Below are 15,195 nucleotides of genomic sequence, written 5' to 3' on the forward strand. Positions count from 1 at the left end.
ACCCCTGCAACGAGGACTGTAGCCTCTGTATGTGGGGAGCTTAGACCACTAGGCCACCAGTGCCCAAAAGAATCCACCCCTTTAATTGTGATAATCTGGCTAAATCTGGTCAGCCCATATTTTAAATAAATGGTCTGTCATACCTGGTATGAAATCTCAATCTTTTGCAATTTCTCTCAAATCCACTAAACCTTTGTGAAGTTCTTTTGTTCCAAACAGACTTGTAAAGGAATGAACATTTTGTGAATTCAAAGAAGAGATCATTTGACATCTAAATAGCTGATCTTGCAAGTGGTTCAAATGTTTTAATGAGAATTGTAAGTTTGTGGACAATTACATTGAAATCTTAATTTCGCAAGGCACTATAAATGTTCATGAAAAGATGAGCTCAGGCTCTTTCTTTGCTCCATCTGAGCTCAACTTGAGACACAAAAACTGAGTCTGACAAAAACAAATGGATGAGGTTAGATTGAGACAATTGAGAGAGCTCCCTGATTTCTCCACCTGAGCTCAAAAGGAGTCGCAACACTTGAGAAATACCTGAGAATCATTTCAGATTTTGACCAGATCTCCTTCTGAACTGAAAGGGAAACTAAGCTGAGACTTTTTGCAACTTTTTCTCTGAAGGCAAGAATGAGAAACAGGAGACATAAGCTTTAGTCTAATTTTGCTTTCAAACAGATCTCATTGTTGTCTAGGAGACATAAATGAAACACTTTTGAAATCTCCTCTCAAAAAAAGAGTGTAGTCTGGATAGCTCATTTCTCGACACTGTACGGGAGTGAATTTTTTCCATAACGCGGCTGTTTCGAAGATATTAACAATACGAGTTTTCCATTATATGAGGCATAGCTGACTTGACTGACATGTGGGAACACTGTAGCTGTTGGCCTTAAACAACAAAATTTACTATTTCTATATTAGTTTTTAATAATTACAATAGCTGAAGAAACTTCCTTTGTTTTTAACTTATCCACAGCAAATATTGGTAATTCCCATATAATGGTATGTTTAGCTGTTAACAACATATAGTTGTCTATGTATTGGAATTCATTCACAACAAACATCATAAATTCAGACTTTGTAGAGGCTCTTCAGCCTTGTTTCTTACCTCAATTATCCTCATGAGTTTCAATCTTATTGAGGTTTTCCAGAAGCTTGACTAGGGAGCCAGGGATGAGTCCAGAGAGGTGACCAGGGGCGACATTGCCCCCCTTGAAATCCGATTGGCCACCTCAGGTGCCAGCCCAAAATCCTAAGCTATGATTGGCTGTTTTCCTAGTCACAGGTTGGCTTTATGTAGAAAACAACTATTTTGGATGTGTTTACAGGTTGGCAGTTGTTTGAGTAGTGGGTAAGTGCTGTTAATATGCGTGTTTTCCCAGCCAACCCTGCCTGTGTCAGGGACCTACTTGGGCCCTAGTCAAAAACTGTTGGCACAGTCCTGTAGGGAACTACAGATATTTTTGCTATTTCTCTTACCCAGTACTGAAAGGCTGTACTTCATGGCCTTTTGAGTGTCCTGCATTTCTACTAACGAGGTAATAGCCTTTTTTGCTCCAAGCCCCCATATCCTCTCATATGTTGTCTCGCCTCCTCTGGCCTTAAGTTATAATTTTTTTTTTCTGTTAACTTCTCTTCCTCTGATTTATGTCAGCCCCCAGATTTGTCAGTGTATTTATGTCTGTCTAGAGGTTATTTTTAAACTTGTTTGTGATGTCTCTCCTGAGCTCTTGTATTTCTGCAGTTCTATCTTTCAATACTTCTGTTTTGGCATTCAGTATTACTGTCTGTACTTGGTGGCCGGCGCCTCCTCTTCACCTGTGTTGTTATTTTCTTTTGAGTCATTTTCACTTTCCAAATCTTTTTGCGGCTTACAACATCTCCCATTCTTTCCACATTTTATCCTGCAGGTGGTTTAGTTTGATTTAGGTTTTGTGACTTGTTGAGTCTCAGGGATACACTGACATGCAAGGCTGTCTCTATGCCTCTAGAAAATAATTTATCTTGTTTCTATGAAAGGAGATTTAAATTATGGAGTTTATACTTACCTTATAATAAGCATACACAGTACATTTCTTATCTCAGAGAGGCAGGGAGGGTCTCAAGGCATTTCATTGGTTCATTTTAATCAAAAGATATTGAAAATGAATATCATCTGTCTTTTTCTCCCAAAAATATGAAATCACTTCAGTCCTAAAAAGGGAAACTGAATGTGTGGTGGTCAGAAGAAGTGACATTCCTGACACCTCCTTCACACTTGTACATTTTTTTTATCTTTGCCAGAGGGCACTCAAAAATCTAAAGGCCAGCACGGCGTGACCTGGCAGCTCATAATGTGTAAAAGTGACATGTTAAGTTTGGCCCGGCACTTGGTTATATATCGTGTTCTCTGTATACCAGAATTTTCTGTCTCTCCTTTCAGTTCTTATAAATGTAAAGAAAGGAGAAGATTACATCTTTGAGTCCGCTACAAACACTCAGAGGGAGAAGAAATGTTGTAAAAGAAATAAACATATCAGGACTATTGTTGAAAATATGTAACCAGAAAAATATAAATTAAAAAGTGAACACTACACTGCAAGGTTGAACACATTTAGTACTAAGAAGTAGTGTTGTAGTGGTAGGATCCAGGACTCTGACTTGAGTCCAACTTGTGACTTGACTTGAAATGAGCAGTGATGGCTCAGATTCTGACTCGAGTGTTTACCGCATCCAGTACCAGAAGATGGAGTCCTGTGTTTGAGCCGTCAAATCTGATGTCCTTCTGGGAGCAGTATTTGATGTGGTTTGTGTCCCAGAAGTACTACAGACTATTTCAGCTTGGATTTCTGGCTTCCATCTTATCTATACAAACAGAGGGAAAGACATCCCAAAATATGAGTGCAGAGGATTGGTGAGGATACATTTAAGTGCTTTGACTATTATCAAACTATTATTATACTCTGCTGTATGTGAGTCAGAGTTATGTTAGAAGAAATGGAGGCGAACAGCTGCTGTTGCTGTGCAATGCATGCTGGTACATTCAGGCACTGTCATCTGCATCATAAGAAGCAAAACTATCTGTCAGTATAGCATTGAAAAAAAATTTTTTTTTTCAGTTGATAACATTTATGATCAATGGCATATCTATCCAGAAAAATTTTAAAAATGAACAGTGAGTCAGTGTGTTTGAGTTTCTTACAGAACATCTGACTTGATGCACATTTAAATACTAGATCCTGAAAACCTTTTCAGCAATTTATTGAATGGTAGGATGTGTCACATCTCCATAATATTTGAGCTCCTTTTTTATCCTCATGTCTCATGTCTGCTGTTTCCTGTTTTATTTTGAGACTTACCCGTGTGTCTCATCCATAGACTATAAAAAATGGAAGTAGTATCCGTGACGTCCCTTGTCTGTTCCTGAAGCGCTGTTTTGAAGCCAATTGTCGGCAGGTGCCATGTTGAAAATGCTGAACACGACCAAACTTCATCTGAGCCAGTGTGAGGTAAAGAGGCGGGCCTTTAACCTTTTTGCTATCAGCTACAGGGTGCTAGCCTGTCAATCAAATCAGCCATGTCCTTATTCAGGCAAAACTCATAAGTTTAATATCTTCAAAAAATTCAGAGTTATAAAAAAATTCACCCCAGTACAGTTTGTGCCGAGAGAAAAATTAGCTATTCAGTCCTAAACAGTATTTTGTACCAGGCTGTAAACATGTTCATAATTGCTGCAAAGATGATCTTTTTTTGAATGGGTGTGTATGTGGTTTCCGGTGCAGCCAGCCTCAAGCGGATGCTCGATGAACTGCAGTTTTTAGCACTTCCGCATGGGCTTCATATTTTAAGACCAGAGGTTGCTGTTTGGTCTCTTTGCAAATCCTTCACTTCCTACCCATGTACTCCCTCTATACATGATTAACTGCCCCTCTCTTATGTGTTTCACTGTTGTTTTCACTCAGCGCTACTCCCTAGTCTCTGTCTTCCACCTCCTTTGTGCATTCCCTCATGTTTACTGCAGGAATATGCATCTTACCAAGTATATTTGTTTAGTGTCCAGTCAAAAAATATGTCATTGGACTTAAAGGGATGGATTGTGTTTTGAAGTGTGGTTGTACAAGGTAATTGTTAACATTTTAACAGTAAACTAAGGAATCTAGCTTATTGAAACCGAACAATGCATTGGCTTTAAAATAGCACACACCATGTCAACCAAATAAGATTTAATGAAGGTCAAAAATTCTTTGTTTGTTCTGCCTGGAATGGTTCAAGGGATAAGAGTGGAGGCACAGGCCTGAGGGAAAAGTTATATAATCTGTATGAGAGAGGGGCTTGTGATTTTAAATTTAGGAGTCTTTCAAGGTAATACTCTTTGGCTATAACTTCTAACATTTTGCACACACACATAAACACATAAACACATACACACACACACACACACACACACACACACACACACACACACACACACACACACACACACACACACAAGTAGCAATGGTTTGTTTTAAGAGGTCAAAAGCCTCTGAGTCAGGAAGCAAAACATAATGTCACAGTACAACGGAGAAAATGTTCTCTTTCACACATTCGTTTTAATATAGAATATAATGAGGTTCACAAATGGTCATGTGACTATTGATTTTTCTGTTAAAAAAACAGCCTTGCAATTCTCCTACTCACTGATCAATAATCAAATGGGATTTTCATCCAATTAAAAAGAAAGATACATCTTTTTTTTTACGTTGCATCTGCGCTGCCTTGCTGTATTTTTCCAACATTGTAACCATCCATGTCCGGCTTTCCTTGAAATGTGTGTCAGGCTTGACATTTTACAAATATCCTTGAAGTTCATACATGGGACCCTCCCCATGCAATTATGTATGCATGGATCGGGACAGGTGAGGAGATGAGGCCGCTGTCATGAAGGCCGTGTAGCTGTCAACCTCCTCCTCCTCCACCAACAGGCCCTCTTGTGATAAATCTCCTCCTCCTGTTATTTCTTTCACTGTCACATTTGAATCCTGCTGGGGTTTTTCTCTTCCACCTGAGCCCTCATTCATCTGCTGCTGCGTTCGTAGATCCATTCCACCCAGGGTTATATGGCCATGTGAATGTTTTATGCATGATTTATGTTGAGGCTGTGGTCTCTGAGTTCCATCACTTAGACCTGGGTCACCAGAGTCAAGATGCACCCTGAAACTAAAGCTCTCATGCCAGTGATCGCTCAAGGTCTCGTGGGAGTTGAGTGTTTGATTCATTATTTATGAGTAGATATGTAGATATCAGTATTTCTACTAGAGTGCCAGTGAAGTTAGTCTCTGAGAGTAATTCAGATGCCACTGAAGCATTTCAGAGTGTCTCTCTCTTGTTCTGCAATTTAACATTTGACCACAGAGTCAGTAGAGCTTGCTGGGATATTAGCATGGCCATGCATTATGCAACATTCCCACTACTACAATCCTTTAAACAATTCATCTATTTAAAAAAAGTGATTTCAATCAGTTGAAAGGTGACCCTGCCCTCTACATCTGGGTGATGGATTTTAGAGCAAAGCCTTGAAAATCACTTATCCACTGTGCAGGAGCGTGATGGGCTTTACAGGGCTGCTGCCATGTTGTCAACAGAGGAACATACTGGCCTTGAGGTGGAGAGGTCAAGGTCTAGTAAATCTTTATGGCAACTATTAATTTACAGTAAAAGCATCATTATTTGTAAAGAGAGAGTGATATACAGGTGCATCTTATTATATTAGAATATCATTAAAAATGTCTTTGTTTCATAGTGTAATTCAAAAAGACAAACTTTGATGTATTATTTGTAAAATGAAACACTTCCAGCATTTTTGTTTTGACTTTGATGAATAATGCTTATAGCTCAGATTATTTGCTAGGATCAATCAAAAATTGATTTACAATACAGAAATATTCAACCTCTGAAAGTATCTTCATTTATACAATCAATACTTGGTTGGGGCTTCTTTACCACATTACTGTGTCAATGTGGTGTGGCATAAAGACGACAAGCCTCTACCACTACTGAATTGTTGTAGAAGCCTAGGTTGCTTTGATAGCTACCTTCAGATGGTATGTATTTTTGGGTTGGGTGTTTCTCATCTTTCTCTTGACAAATATCCCACAGGTTCTCTTTGTGGTTCAGGTCTGACAAGTTGGCTGGCCAGTCAAGCAGGGTATGTCTAGGGCAGCAATCCATTTGGTAGTAATTTGGCGCTGTGGGCAGGTGCTAAGTCCTACTGGAAAAATGAAATCAGCAACTCCATACAGCTTGCCAGCAATCACAGACTTCAGAAACTTCTCACTAGACTTCAGATACCTGGATTCTGTGCCCATCACTGTTTGTTGTTATTTGACACACTAGAGAATAAAGGGAATATCTTCTGTCCACACCACTTGTCCACAGGCACACCACGCACTGACTGAATGCTGTTTAAAGTTTGTGCCGTGCAACTAGGGTTGCAAGCTTTCTCAATACTAAATAAGGGACAGGTGCACGGTGCCATGGTGGTGTGAGCATGATGTGTGAATTCAGCATATATTCATATTCTGATTCAACTGAAAATGCGGAAAAAGTCTGTATATTCCCTTTAATCCTTACTGTATCATTATGTAACCTCATGAATAAAAACCTTAAAGGAACCACAATTTGGCTCCTTACATCCAAAAACAGGCAAAAGAAAAATCAAATGCAAAAGAGGAGCATGACTCGCCAAATTCACTTTTTCCATGGAAACTGTTTGCTGCTATTGACTGACTCAAGCAGTCTTTTGTCCTTTTGCACAGCCAGAGAGAAGTCCTTACATGACAAGTCACTGTGTACATTTGAAGTTCATTTTTGATCAGCTCAGTGCTGCATCTGTTTCTTGAGTCTGACCATTTAATGGCCATCAGAGAGAAAATCCTCGCCACAGTTTTTTGCAGGACTTGGCGTATTTGCGCTGTATACAACTGATGCGCCTGAAGGGGCCTGTGATTGGATGACAGGCGGTGTGATTGGCACATGATCTGCCACTGCCGTTTTATCTGTTCTAGGATCTCTAGAGTGCAGTCTGCTGTATTTACAAGAGTTAATAATCAATATACGGGACAATTGAGCTCCTGTATCAAACAAACCAATTTAGCCCAATATACGGGATGTCCCGGCTAATACAGGACAGTTGGCAACCCTAAGTGCAACCAACCAGATACAGGAGAATGGTAATTTTCAGAGGAATAGTGCTTGATGGTACAATGTATTTAAAAAAAAAATATATATATATATATATACTGTTTATTATAAAATACATGCACAGGTATCAATCATAGGTCAAAACTAGCTAGAAATGCCAGATTTAATAAAAGCCAAAATGGAACTATGAAGAATTGTTTGGGGGCCGAAAGAGCTGCTACTCATTGCTGAGCTAAGCGAAATTATCTAGATCATTAAAAAGAACCGAAATTCCCATCACTAGTCTGTGCATGGTGACTCTTGATGCACTCACATCAGCTTCAGTTCACTCCTTGCGAAGCTCTCCCAAGGTTTTGCTCGTGCACCTTTTCCTATCACATTCTCCCTTCCAGTCAACTTTCATCAATATGCAGCTAAGACTCTTTGTGGCTCACCCTCCTTATGGAGGGTGTCAATGATGGTCTTCTGGACAACTGTCCAGTCAGCAATCTTCCCAATGATTGTGGTTGTATGGTATTTAGTCATTTGGATATGAATTTACTCCAACTTGAAATTAAATATTTAAATATTTTACTGACAGTATTGTCATGTTCAAGAGCCCTTTCTAAAGCGTATAGATATTACTGCATCAAAAAGTAAAAGTAGTCTGTATTTGTATCATACATGGAATACTGTGGGTCAACAAAGTGAAAACCTCCAAAGTTAAAAAATGAGGCCAATGCAAGGAGGCACCATTGTTTCCTGTAAAATATCCATTGTACAGCAACATCAAATATGTTTACAGCCTGGTTAAAACATGGTTTGGGGTATGTACCCTTTTCTGTATAACATATCTGTTAAGATAAAACAAAGGACCATACATACATATACATTTGTGTAGTTAGAGGCATGGCTACCTCAGCGGACAGGGGGACGCATCGTAGCTGTTTGCCAGGAGGTTAAATGTCCCCTCAGCTCCACTTAACCTGTGTCTTGGTTGATCGAAAGTTAGGTTGAGTCAGCATTATGGCAACATGGCACTTGCCATCAGCACACTTTAAAACATCTCTCAATAAACCAATGGGTGATGTCACAGGGATTATGTGTGTATTTATACAGTCAACTATTCATGCTTGATGTAAATTCATGCAACAACCACTAACAGATGCAAAATAACCACAGAGAAACACAAACTATTTCTGATATAGGGACTTGAAATGATCACAAGATATCAACAAAGTTAAAGAGCTCAAGAGAAATGTTAAATTATAACAAAGAGATGCAAATTACTGCTAATCACTATAAAATCCCCAAAAGTTTTCAGTGCACACCATATGCAGCCCATTTAGGCATACTGCAATATTGATTATCTTTAATGGGGCGAGAAGATGAAGCCGTCAGTCACACTCGCTGGATTTATCGGCAGATTGGAACCCCTCACTGGCAGACAGTGAGTAAAACCACTTCATTAAACATTAACTATGTCCAAATCATTACGTGGGAATTGTGCAGCTTCTGGAAAACCAGACATAAAATATCCACAGTAAGCATGCAAGCAAGATGTTCTCTGGGCAACAACATTTCCTATAAGTTAGGGCACAAACATCAGGACACAGATTGTTAAGTTTTTCAACACTGTCTCAAAAACTGTCTTTAATATTTGATTGTTTCAAGGTTTTTTATCCTCATTACGTAGCAGCTTCCTCGAAGACTTGGAAACCTTGTGATATCAAATCAACATACAGTCTGGCTTTAGAGGAGAAGTGACTGAGCACCCTCATTAGACAGATGCCATGCCAGAGGGGACGGTGGTATCTGGGGTAAACTGTTAGTGGCGTCCCTCCTTTTCCTTGCACAAACAGATGTCACACGGAGCTACATGGACTTGTCTTTCTACCCGAGGTTTTATTTTTCTGGTGTCTTAAAATTAAATTATTTTGTGTCGACAGCTGTTTGAAACCTGGCGCTGTGCTGACTGGAATAACACTTTGTACGCGGCAGAATGAGGTGTCTCAAAACTGTCGTGCCTGGTTGATGAATAAATCAAACCATGCATGTTGCAATGCTGTGTCATTAGCTGAGAAGGTAATGATGAAGCTAAGAAACTGTCACTTTACAGCTAAATAATGGTGTTACATGCATGTCATTTATTTGGTTCACTAGAGGGGATTTTGGGTCATTAAAGAACGAGCCACAATGCTTTACTGTCTTAAGAATAAAGATAAAAAGGAGATCATTTCTGCAAATGCTCCTCAAAGACACAAGCCTATTTCAGCTATGTTAGCTCAGGTAGCAGCTCACCAGGTATATAATTGGTTCCCCTTGTTTTCTTCCCCTTCTACCTGCCTGTGACATCCTTTATCTCTCACTGCTCTCTCTAAATATTTTCCCCATTTGATCTCCCGTTCATTCAACTGCCTTCTTTGTTGTTCCTCGCCTTTGTTTTACTCACATGTATCCCAGCACATACCCAGGAAAAGCGTGGCGTAGGGCAGAAAGAGATTCCAGGAATATTCAGACTTGTGAGAGTCATATAAAAGGACGTGCTTCTAAAAATGAAGACAGAATTTTATCTATCGAACGAAGCATTCTTTTTTATCAGTTGTCCTGTCAAAAATAGCCTTGAGGTTACATCAGCTGTCAGTCTGTCAAATAGTTGATGCTTGTTGATTTTATCCTCGAGCCAAATTTTCACTAATGTAAAATTTATCAAGACATCCCTTCAGTTTGAAAAACCAAACTTTCTACCTTTCTGCAACTGAGGTAAACAAAAGGCTATAAAAAGATAAAAACCTTTTCACCTTAAAAGAAATCCTGCTGATTTGTGCTAAATTATTGTCTGTGTCCACAGGAGACCGTCCCACTTTGACTTTTCACAACTTCACTTTGTTTTATTTGCTGGAAACATTTGCTTTACTAAAAGCAGTTCAGTTACAGATGATCCAGGGCTTGTAGAAAATGTCACAAGGACTCACAAATAGTGTGAGAGATGGCAGAGGCTGGAGATTTTATAACCCTGGACATGTCATAGCAAATGTAATTCCAGCTGATAGAATTGGATGTGAGGATTATGGTCTTTTCTGGGCTCTTCCTCTCCGGTGTTCATATTGGTTAAGGATGAATTGAAAATGGTTGAACGTGATGTACAGCTCAGGATGTGGTCTGCCAGTGTTTCTTTACAGAAGCCAGCTAACCCTAAATTAGGAAGACTTCAAATGAGATGTGCTTTTGGGTACCAAATCAAACCTCATAACTTTTTTAAGCTCTTAAGGCAATTAGCATATCTTTTATTTAGACCACAGACTAAATAATACATGGACAAAGTCTCAAAGGCGTAACCCACTGTTTCTGAAGAGGTGATGTGAAACCCAGATTTGGTGGTCACCATATTGGAAATGTTTCAACTTACTTCCAGCAAATCTAGAAACCTGCAGAGGGGTGGAGTTGAGTCTGTAGTCTTGCTGGTTGGCAAACAACACCACACCCATCTGTCAGTCAAATCAGTGGAGCCCATGAGGCATAATTTCGCATTTGAACCAATTTGTACAAAAGATAATTTAACCTTCTTTATAGTTGTTACAAATAATGACACGAGGTAGAGAATTTGAAATAATGACTTGTTTGTTTGTTTGTTTGTTTGTTTGTTTGTTTGTTTGTTTGTTTGTTTGTTTTGTACCAGGCTGCAAACAAGTTTAATTCTGCTGTAAAAATTGACCTTTTAACATGGGCTTTAATGGGTTTTCCTTGACTTTTGGAGCCAGCCTCCAGTGGACACTAATGGACCTGCACTTTTTGCACTTTTGCATTGGCTTAATTTTTTCAACACTGGGTTGCTGCTTGATTTAGGCTTAGAAATGTGTCTTTACTGCCCACAAAAGCATCAGGAACAGGAACTTCCCGGATTTTTCTCATCACACTACAGCAGCAAAAAAGTACCCATAATGAACAGTGTGGTTTATAACTTTCTGCAAATAATTGAACAAACAATTGATGGCACATATCTAAAGTTTTGGACCAAGCTTACTTTTCCCCTTTTCGTCTAGTCATTATGACAATACCTGTTGACATCAGCTCTGTTTATAAAATGTGTGAATTCAATTAGATTATTCATATTTTCGCAATCACAGTGAATTAATCGAGAATCAGAAAACAATGCCTCAAAGTTATCTCTACCAATGAACCCACAGAGAATTATGACCTCGACCTGCAGCTCTCCACAGCTTTATGGAGTTTAGTTTGAGTTTCAGCACAATGTTTAGCTGTTTGTCTGTAACTTTGTATTCTATTGTTCTCTCATTGCTCCTGAAAAACAAGGGACACTAAAAACGTCACCAATAGCAGACAAAGGATGGTTGATATCAGTTTTACAGCACATAGTAGCAGATTTAGCAGCTAAATGTATATATTTCTCTTTTATACAGACCAAAACTGGGCAAATAGAGTTAATACTTGAATTACATGTAATGCTCCAAAAAATTACACTACAAGTGTGCAAATATGTCTGTTTCCACTGAGCAGGGTTTCCAAAACAGTCCTTTACTTTAGGTGTCATCTACAGATATGAGGAACTTTATATCAGTCTTCTTATCTCACTCCCAGAGAGAGGGTAAACTTTTCTAACTCGTTAAGCATGTTTAGTCTGCCCTGCTCTGTGGTATTTACTACATTTGAAATCCAAATGTTCACACACTTCAATGAAAATCCAATAGAGAATGCTGTGCCGTTATTGGATTTGCACTGAATACTTCGATGTTTGCATCAGCCAGATGGGTGGAAGGATGGTGAGGCGCCTGAAGAGATCGTATTAAAAAATCTTGAACATCCAGGGTTGCATTCTGTCAAAGCTTTCTTAAGCAATATACCCAGCAGCTTACTACCAAACTAGAGGATAAACAGTCTATGAACAAATTAATTACGGTATATATTTAACATATGTCCTTACGGGACACATTTTTTTTCTAAGCTGGTGAAAAAATTGCTGCTAATCTTGTTGGTTTGATTATTTTCAGGAAATATAACATGCTGTGTACAACATCCCCAGCTTTCATGTCCTGGTCACAGACAAATCAAACAAGATAGTAGCACAGTTTTAGACAGTGTACTCCTACTGGGCTTGTTTCATTTGATAAATAGAGCAATTAAACACTAATATACTGAGGCAAATGTACAATGTACTGACGCAGAGGGTGTCTTTGTTTCCATGGTAACATCCTGAATGTGCTGTTTGTTCATGTCTGTAGAGATATTGATCAATGGATTATGAGAAGACCTTTGAATAGCATACTTTAATGTCACGGAGAAGTATGAAAATGCCACACATGATCGGCAGAAGAAATCACCCTGCAGGGCGACCCAGCAGCAGTTTCCTTTGGCTGTACTTGGACGTTTTTTTTGGGCAGCCTCTGCATTTTGAGTGAATCCTGGCACCTCAGTCACATTTGTGAAGCAGAGTGGAGCTGTTTGGCTCCTCTTTGAGTGTATATTTACTTACTCTGCATCTGTCTCTTTCCTACAACTTTACTTTGTGTTCTCACACGCTTTGTGTGCTGTTGGGTTAGCCAGCAAAAGTATTAAAAAATGATGTAAGCTCTCACTCAGTGTTTTAACCTTCATTTATGAAAAGTAAAACAACAAATTAAAATACCTTAGTAATTGTAAAAGTTTTACCTGAGGGACGGGACTTACTAGAAACAGCAATAAAGTCTGCCAAAGTTGGCAGCCAATGTGACAGATGGGTTGGGATTTTCATGCAGGAGACTGCGTGTGAGTGTTGTGTGAAACAAAAAACAAACCTTGGGTTATAATTATATCACATAATATTTTCTAAACTTGTCAGAGCCCATTTTTTACTGCCTTAGCTTAACCAAATAAGTAGTCACAAACTCACTTTGAGTCAATAAGGAGCTTAAAAGGTAACTTGTCACAGTTGAGTACCCCTGCAACAGATTAAAAATTTCTTGTTAAGGATGTTCAAGTATGTTTTGAAGCAACTGCGAGGGGTTTCCTGACAGAAATTGAAAGGTGCAAAAAACAAATGGGTACCCTATAACGGCCCCAAGGGTACCTAGAAACACATGCTTACAAGGTGCCTTCAAAATTAAAACAACACTCAAAGTAGCTGTATCTTTAATCCAACATAAGGATACCTTGAAACAGACTTTAAAAGATTGCTTAACAGGGCTATCAAGCAAACACTAAAACAGACATTACAGTATGCCTTGGAACAGAATCAAATAGTTCCATAAAACAGATGCTAAAGGGTTCTTCAAACCTGATGCCAAAATAGACCCATAAGGGAATCCTGCAACAGATATTCAAGTGAATGCTAAAGGGTGCCTTGAAAGAGGTGCTCAGCAAGATGTTGAAGATGCCTTGAAACAGAGGCAAACATGTACTTTAGAACTAGACTGTCTTTCAAGTGACCTTGAAACAGATGAATGAAAATAAAGATGCCAAAAGGTGTCTGAAACTAATAGGTACCTTAAAACACCCCCAAGGGTACCAGAAGCACATAGACCTAACTCTTGGAAAAATGAAGCAGGGTGTTTTCTAAAGGGTACAATAAAGAGCATATTAAAACATGTCCATATGGGTACCTCAGAACAGACTATGAGATGATGCTTTATCTGGTGCTTTAAAACAGATTCTAAATCTGACATTATAAAATGCCTTGGGACTTGTGCTAAATGTTACCTCAAAACAGTTGCTTTGACACAGATTTTTACAAGAATGCTAAAGGGTCCCATGAAATTGATATTCAATCGAATTTGAAACAGTGTCTTGCAACAGATGCTAGAACGTAACTAAAACAGGTGCATAAATATTTGAAAATTGATGAAAACACAAAGACAGAAGCCCAAGGGTTAGAGAGGCTAAACTGCAGCCTTGTGTGTCTTATATAAAAGGTCAAAGCTAACCCATGATCAAGCAGCAGTATTCAACAACCTGGGGAAATAACCCCCTGGACATGCAGATTATCATGCATGAAAAACTGTTTATTACTTCTCTGTAAGAAATGATACAAAACATTATGTGAGAATGCATTCAAGAGGAGGCCTGGAATAAATAAGCATGACCACAGCATGTATTTAAGATTTTAAATAAATCACATACGTTTGGCTTGTCAACTAAAAGGACCAGTGCATTAGCTCTTAATAAGCTGTGACATCCAATCTAAGTAACATCATACTTAGAAAAAAAAAAAAAAGTAACATCATACTGTACCTGTAGAGTGAATATACATCTTTAAATCTCAGTAAATAAATATGTCAACCCACAGAACAAAGAAATGAGGCCTGGCCTCATTGGGCCTGAGCACAAACAACTATTCTTTGTGCCAAAAGTACAAGCTGAATCTAATGCACAGGTTCAGAGAGCTTCGATAAGTTTATGCATTTCTATTGTTAGTGCAGAAAAGTTTGGTGCATTCATAATCTCCCGGGAAAACTTGAACTTTCTGACTGGCACATTGTTTGTATTGGTTTCTTCAGTATTTGTGAAAGTGTAGCTGCTGCAATAAACAGTAAGAGGCTACCATGAGGAATGTTTCAGCAGGCAGCTACAGGGTCAGACACATACACTGGTAAGGTTTCTCACACTGGCTAGACATTTCTCTGTTTTGGGAAACAACATGGAAAGGTCTCATCGGTCAGAATAACAAGAAGCTGCTGCATTATTTACTGTGGTTGAAAGAATCATTGTGTGTATGTAGGTTTGTGTGCCTTTGCCACACAACAATACAGTAATACAAATCTGAACAGCAAAATCACACTCTTCTCTCTTTAAATTAACCATGTTGAAGCAGCAATGATCTCAACAAAAACCACACTATATGCTTCATGGTTCACTGCAGACCCACTCTTTTATAATAAACAGCACATGAAATGTCCAACAGCTGGATGTATTATATAACCCAAGGCCATCCAAAGTTCAGCCTGCAGGATTCAAACTGAGCAGAGTTCTCAAGCTGTTTCAATTTTTCTTTCCCTACTTTGGTACAATAATTTAGAATTACCATGTACAATTAGAATGGGCTATGTTTTATGACTTGCG

The sequence above is a fragment of the Notolabrus celidotus genome, chromosome 4, assembly GCF_009762535.1.
Source record: "Notolabrus celidotus isolate fNotCel1 chromosome 4, fNotCel1.pri, whole genome shotgun sequence".
Taxonomy (NCBI): Eukaryota; Metazoa; Chordata; class Actinopteri; order Labriformes; family Labridae; genus Notolabrus; species Notolabrus celidotus.